At 41.9% G+C, this 7,722-nt stretch overlaps 1 protein-coding gene across 1 annotated transcript in view; it reads right to left on the bottom strand.

The window, feature by feature from the left end:
• Positions 1–7,135: 7,135 nt before the first annotated feature.
• Positions 7,136–7,722, bottom strand: part of septin8a (septin 8a) — a 15,266-nt gene continuing 14,679 nt past the window's right edge. Inside the window, exon 10 of the mRNA XM_060890672.1 lies at positions 7,136–7,722. This exon is cut by the window's right edge and continues 320 nt beyond it. The gene's annotated coding sequence lies outside the window, so the exon portion shown is untranslated.

Below are 7,722 nucleotides of genomic sequence, written 5' to 3'. Positions count from 1 at the left end.
AAATTAAATGTTAAAATATGTTAGATTGTTTAACCTAAAAAACTTTATTTTAAATAGTTACAAATATTGAAACTGATAACTTCCCTATTATAGGTGTGTGTATGTGTGTGTCTGTGTGTGTCTGTGTGTATGTGTGTGTCTGTGTGTGTGTCTGTGTGTGTCTGTGTGTATGTGTGTGTCTGTGTGTGTGTGTGTGTGTGTCTGTGTGTCTGTGTGTGTGTGTGTGTGTGTGTCTGTGTGTGTGTGTGTGTGTGTGTGTGTGAGAGAGAGAGAGAGAGAGAGAGATGGATGTGACTTCACTCAGGCTAATAGATGGAGTGATGATGATGAATCTGTTCTGCCTCAGAAGTGAAGCTGGAGTAAACACTGGGCCACGGATCAGGAGCTGAACACACATTCAGGAAAAAAGCGTCTCTTAATCGGGGCTCAATCTGACTCAATTAATTGTTGCTATGGAAACGATAAGTGATTAGAGCCAGTGTGTTAATATATACCTGTGGTTTGTGTTACAGGTGAAAGGTCAGACCCAATGATCCAAATGCACTGAGGGAGAAAAAACTATCCATTTCTTACAACCTGATTGTTTTCACATGAAATGTTTTTGCGAATGTTTAATAAATGCGATTAGATCTGAAACTGAAATATTACGCAATGCAGCAAACTTTACAAACTGGCTCTTTAAAAGAAAAAATAAAGACAGAAAGAAATCTTGGACTTTTAGAGGATTTAAAAACAAATATGTTTTCTTAAAGTTCAGCCGTTTAAATAAAGTGTATTTTTTGTTCTTGTAGCAGAAGAGTTCACATGAACAGATCACACAGAAACATGAAGGGTCTGATGGAGCGGATCGTCTTTGTGAAGCTGAAATAAAACTTAATATAACTCAATAAACAGACCGCAATGTTCTTTATTCAGAAGGTTAACACAAAAATAGCTGACGTTATTTCCAACTCAGATTCTCCCTTAGCACTAAACACAAACGTACAAAAAAAAGCACAAGAGAAAACGTCATCTCTTTTTATAAGACGATTAAAACAACCTACTAAACAAAGTCTTGGTCCCTTAGAACGTGCACTGAGTTAGTCAGTTGGCCCTGAGCCAAGAATGATCTGCTGCTATATGCTAACATGCTAACACTCTGTGCAGTGAAACAGCGGGAAATAAATTTGGTCAAGGCACTGATCGGGTTTATAATAATGACGTCGGGATGAAATTTTAAATATTTCACATAAACAAACTGTCTGTAGAGCTTTAATTAATAACAATGACAGGAAAAGTCCCAAAAAGAAGAAAACTTTTTACCATTTACAAGCTCATGCAACGTGAAACAGCTCAGTTTGAGTTTTGATTCTCATCATTAATGTTGTTGTTGTGAACGTTTTAAACACATTGAGCTTTGGCACATTTTTAAAGACAATCGAGTCCCAGAAATGAGATTTTAGCAACAAAGACAATAATTAAAAGTACCTTTTCACTTTAGAGATTTTTACCAAAATGTATATAATGATAAAGTAAATAAATCAAATAAATAATTATGATTCATATCTGTTTTTCTCACTCAGTCAAATACTTTAAACAATGAAATAATAATTGGTGAAGAAATGAAAAAATATCTAGTAGCATAGAAAAATAAATTCTCAGATCCCTTTTAAATAAATATCCATCATTTGCAATCTTGTGAATACAATCCAGTAAAAAAAAGAAAAAATAAATAAAAAATATTTGAATTAAAAAATCTCATAAAAAAAAAACAAAAAAAACGTAATATTGAGAAGGTCTCCGTTACCCCCAGACACACAACATTTCTGTTTTGCTTTTTTCCCTCCAAGGAGTTTAACATACAAAGTGTGTGTGCGTGTGTGTGTGTGTGTGTGTGTGTGTGTGTGTGTGTGTGTGTGTGTGTGTGTGTGAAAAACAAAAAAACATCAAACAGGACACTGGAGTCGAGCTGTTAGCTCTGATTGGCTTTTTACAGCAGGGAGAGATGAAGAAGCACTAAACATCTTATAAACCAGGTTCAGTGACCACGTGGTGGTGTGGGTTTAGGTGTGGAGATGTGGAGATGTGGGTGTAGGTGTGGAGATGTGTGTTTAGGTGTGGAGATGTGTGTTTAGGTGTGGAGATGTGTGTTTAGGTGTGGAGATGTGGAGGTGTGGGTGTAGGTGTGGAGATGTGTGTTTAGGTGTGGAGATGTGTGTTTAGGTGTGGAGATGTGGAGGTGTGTGTGTAGGTGTGGAGATGTGTGTTTAGGTGTGGAGATGTGGAGGTGTGTGTGTAGGTGTGGAGGTGTGTGTGTAGGTGTGGAGATGTGTGTTTAGGTGTGGAGATGTGTGTTTAGGTGTGGAGATGTGGAGGTGTGTGTGTAGGTGTGGAGATGTGTGTTTAGGTGTGGAGATGTGTGTTTAGGTGTGGAGATGTGGAGGTGTGTGTGTAGGTGTGGAGATGTGTGTTTAGGTGTGGAGATGTGTGTTTAGGTGTGGAGATGTGGAGGTGTGTGTGTAGGTGTGGAGATGTGTGTTTAGGTGTGGAGATGTGTGTTTAGGTGTGGAGATGTGTGTTTAGGTGTGGAGATGTGTGTTTAGGTGTGGAGATGTGTGTTTAGGTGTGGAGATGTGGAGGTGTGTGTGTAGGTGTGGAGATGTGTGTTTAGGTGTGGAGATGTGTGTTTAGGTGTGGAGATGTGTGTTTAGGTGTGGAGATGTGTGTTTAGGTGTGGAGATGTGTGTTTAGGTGTGGAGATGTGGAGGTGTGTGTGTAGGTGTGGAGATGTGGGTGTAGGTGTGGAGATGTGTGTTTAGGTGTGGAGATGTGTAGTTCTGTGTGGAGATGTGGTTATGTGTGTGTAGGTGTGGAGATGTGTGTTTAGGTGTGGAGATGTGGAGGTGTGTGTGTAGGTGTGGAGATGTGTGTTTAGGTGTGGAGATGTGTGTTTAGGTGTGGAGATGTGTGTTTAGGTGTGGAGATGTGTGTTTAGGTGTGTAGGTGTGGAGATGTGTGTTTAGGTGTGGAGATGTGTGTTTAGGTGTGGAGATGTGGAGGTGTGTGTGTAGGTGTGGAGATGTGTGTTTAGGTGTGGAGATGTGGAGGTGTGTGTGTAGGTGTGGAGATGTGTGTTTAGGTGTGGAGATGTGTGTTTAGGTGTGGAGATGTGGAGGTGTGTGTTTAGGTGTGGAGATGTGTGTTTAGGTGTGGAGATGTGGAGGTGTGTGTGTAGGTGTGGAGATGTGTGTTTAGGTGTGGAGATGTGGGTGTAGGTGTGGAGGTGTGTGTTTAGGTGTGGAGATGTGGGTGTAGGTGTGGAGATGTGTGTTTAGGTGTGGAGATGTGTGTTTAGGTGTGGAGATGTGGGTGTAGGTGTGGAGGTGTGTGTTTAGGTGTGGAGATGTGTGTTTAGGTGTGGAGATGTGTGTTTAGGTGTGGAGATGTGTGTTTAGGTGTGGAGATGTGTGTTTAGGTGTGGAGATGTGTGTTTAGGTGTGGAGATGTGTGTTTAGGTGTGGAGATGTGTGTTTAGGTGTGGAGATGTGTGTTTAGGTGTGGAGATGTGTGTTTAGGTGTGGAGATGTGTGTCATCAGACAGAAAAAGCAGATGAGAAGCAGAAGAAAGAGCTTTATCTCATTTTTGTGTTGCTGAGTTCATGACAGCAGCCATTTCTGTGTTTCTGTCAGTTTGAGCTTGTGATGTCGCAGTTCTGTGGCCTTCAGTCAGAAGAAACCTTCCTTCCAGGCGTTGTTGTGGACGAGACACGTACAGCACTGCCACCAGCTCTGACACTTCAGCGGCTCTACGCTGGTTTTGGTCATCATCATCTTGGAGTTGGAGCAAGCTGCAGCTGACTGATTCTCACTTTTCTCTAAACTGCAGGAAAGTGAGAGAAGAAGAATCATTCATTTTTAATCATAATGTTTATTATATGAGGGTCTTCTGGCTTCTCCAGTTTCCTCCAACATTCAAAACTATGCAGGTAGGTGGATTGAGAGCATGTGTGTGTGTGTGTGTGTGTGTGTGTGTGTATTTCTGGGAAAGATCCTGACCAGGATACGCTTGACATTTCCACAGTATATTTGAATGAGGAGGAGTTTCTTTAGTTATCTGAAAACTCAGTCTTCAGGTTTCTGAAGTCATCAGTGATTCCACTCGGCTGCTGTGTTTAAAATTGTTTCTCAGTTTATTTGAATTATTATGGGATATATTTTGGGTTATTCTCATTTACGCCAGTTGTCAGACTCCCTTATCAGAGTGATGTACAAAAGTGCTTTTAAGTCTCTATCGATGAAAACATTAACTCTGGTCCACTAGGATACAGACTTAGGATATGATGTGTTCCTCCCTCTTACCCTGAGAGATGGTGGGACCGGTGGAGCAGTGCTGTAGATCTGAGGGTGTGAGGTGCAGTGTGAGGACTGATAAGAGCTTTGAGGTAAGAGGGAGATGATCTGTTTGTGGCTTTTTTAGACAAGCGTCAGTGTTTAAATCTGATGTGTTCAGCTACAGGAACCGGTGGAGGAACACAGCAGTAGGATGATGTGGAGAACTTAGGCAGGTTGAAAACAAGTCACAGCTGAATTTTGGATCATTTACAGCGGATGAATTGTGTTCATATGTAGACCTGATAGAGAGAGCTGCAGTAGTCCAGTCTCCTAATGACAAGAGAATGAACAAGTACCTGAGCAGCCTGTGTGGAGAAAAATGGCAGAATCCTTCAGATGTTGTAGAGAAGAAACCGACATGAGCGAGTCACATTAGCAACATGTGAGGAAAAGGACAGTTGATTGTCCATGTTTACCCCAAAGATGCGAGATGTGAGATCAGAACATTATGCAGGAATATTATAAGATCCTGACCTGGAGATGAATCACCTGATGAACAGCAGTTCAGCTTTGCTAGGATTGAGCTTCAACTGATGAGCAGTCATCCAAGATGATATTTCTGCCAGACATGCTGAGATCTGAACAGACACTGTGGTATCTGAGGGTGGGAAGGAGAAGATAAGTTGTGTATCATCAGCATAGCAGTGGTTAGAAAACCCACGTGAGGAAATAACTTCAAGAGAGTGAGTATACAGGGAGAAAAGAAGAGGACCAAGTACTGAGCCCTGTGGGACACCAGTGGAGAGTCTGTGTGGAGCAGATGTCACACCAACTCCATGTTACCTGATATGAGCGTCCTTCCAGGTAGGAAGCAAATCATTCCCAAGCTGATCCGCAAATCCCAAGACTCCTGAGGGTGGATAAGAGAGTCTTGTGGTTGACCGTATCAAATGCTGCTGAATGGTCGTGGAGGACGAGGACGGATGAAGCCTGGCTGACCTAACACCATGTAGTTTCTCAGAGACATCCAAAAGGGCTGTCTCTGTGGAATGTCTTCTGTGAGAGATAGACAACTGATTATAAATGATGTGTTCAAGAACTTTTGAAAGAAAGTCTGTAGTTACTGATGTCTGATGGATCCAGAGCAGGTTTCTTCAGGATGGGAATAACCCTTGCTCTCTTGATGGTAGTTTTACATGACCAGATGTTAGGGATCCATTGATGATAGTGGTGATGAAGGGCAGGAGGTCTGGAGCATAGTGGAAAGGAGTGAATCCAATGGGCAGGTGGTAGGATTGCAAGACTGGATGAGTTGTTAAATCTCTTCTGCTGCTACAGTTAAGAAATGCGACGAAAAAGGAGTGGGGAGTCCAGACTGTGAGATGTAAGTACAGTCGGGGCTGAAGTGAAGGTCCTGCAGATTTCCTCAATCTTCTTGGTGTAAAAAGAAACAAAGTCTTCTGCAGTCAGGAAGGATGAAGCTGGTGGAGCCGTGGGGTTGAGAAGAGAAGAGATGATGTGGAACTTCCGAGGGTCTTGTGCCAAAGCTTCAAGCTTTTCCTTGTAGAAGGAAGTCTTGGCAGAAGTCACATCTGAGGAGAACTTGGCCAGGAGTGTTCAGTAAGATTCAAGATCTGCACCAAGTTGTGATTTCCTCCACTTTCTCTCAGATGATCTTAGCTCACTTTGATTGTTGCTCAACACATTTGAAAGCCAAGGAGCAGAACAAGAAGTTTTCTTGGGTTTAGTGAACAGAGAACAGAGACAGCAACAGACAACTTACTCTCCTCTCTTTCCTCATCCATGGGCCAAGGTTAGTGAGGAGGAGTCAGGATCAGGAAGAGATGAAGGAGTTCCAGAAGCTACAGAAGAAGTGGAAACAGAGTGGAGGTTACAACAGGTAAGAGAAAGAGGGTGAAATGTGGATCAGGAGATGATGGTGAAGGACACCAGGTGATGATCACAGTGGGGTAACTTTCATGTCTGTAGCTGGGGAAGGACGAGTGAATCCCGAGTAAGGAATTCTCCTTTTATAACTGATCTCCAGTCAGTGATGTAACACATTAAATCACATAAAGTCGACTTAAAAGAAGTAAATAAAAAGAATTCCTTACATCTGAATAAAAAGCTTCTGATTCTGACTGAATTTTAAAATCTTACTTTACTCACTACGTTAATGACACCTGAACGACGTTAAAGACGACTTGTGGATTTATAACGTAACCCAGTAAGAGTTTAGTGTTTATTAACAGACACAAGAGACGCAGCTCGGCTTTAGTTCACCTTTTGTTCAGTTGCGTTTCCTGTCAGTGAGAAATACAGAACTGTACAAAAGGTCTTAGACCTGTTTAAACACTGTAAAGTAAGAAAAATATAAAGAGCAGAAAGAGAAATAAACTGAGGTTAAACTGGTGTGAGGAGGTGTGAGGTGGTGTGAGGTGGTGTGAGGAGGTGTGAGGTGGTGTGAGGAGGTGTGAGGTGGTGTGAGGAGGTGTGAGGAGGTGTGAGGAGGTGTGAGGTGGTGTGAGGAGGTGTGAGGTGGTGTGAGGAGGTGTGAGGTGGTGTGAGGAGGTGTGAGGTGGTGTGAGGAGGTGTGAGGAGGTGTGAGGTGGTGTGAGGAGGTGTGAGGAGGTGTGAGGAGGTGTGAGGTGGTGTGAGGAGGTGTGAGGTGGTGTGAGGAGGTGTGAGGTGGTGTGAGGAGGTGTGAGGTGGTGTGAGGTGGTGTGAGGAGGTGTGAGGTGAATGATGTGCAGGTTTATAGACAGTTTTTGTATTTTAAAATCAATAATTATTAATATTTAAAATAAAAGTCAGAGATGCTCGGTTTAAAAAAGTAATAAAAGCATCAGTTTATTAAAGCAGCTTAAAGCATTAATCAAGGTTTAATTCAAAAGGAAATTCAGCTGAATGTGAACGTGTGTGTTTACATCAGTGGGGTTTTATTATTTTTTATTAGTGAAGTGAAGCGCAGACATTCAGCACATTAAATAAGTCTTTATATTTATTTGAATCCTCTGAGAATACAGTGAGCTTTAAAAAAAACATGTGCCTGAAGTTGGTTTAGATGACCAGAGCTTTATGGCTTGAGTATTATATCATCATCATCATCATCATCATCATCATCAGAGCTTAAACACACTTTAAGCTGAACACCAGACAGAAACTGTGCATACATTAACTCAAAGCTACTAAAACAGACAAGTTAGAGGCTGTGACCCTTCTAGATAACATTTAGCTAAATAAATGGAGACCAGTTTTGTTCTGGTTCTTATTGCTATGCTGTAGGGTTTTGGCTCAGATCTGAAATCTAACACTGATCTGACTCACACACACACGACCCGGACCTGCGTTCAGCTAAAAACAAAACAACAATATAAACACAGAGAAACAAACCTACTCCATTAACTCCAT

Source organism: Tachysurus vachellii, chromosome 17, assembly GCF_030014155.1.
Source record: "Tachysurus vachellii isolate PV-2020 chromosome 17, HZAU_Pvac_v1, whole genome shotgun sequence".
Lineage (NCBI taxonomy): Eukaryota > Metazoa > Chordata > Actinopteri > Siluriformes > Bagridae > Tachysurus > Tachysurus vachellii.
The sequence above is the reverse complement of the archived record's forward strand: the minus strand, read 5'-3'. Positions and strand labels throughout refer to the sequence as shown.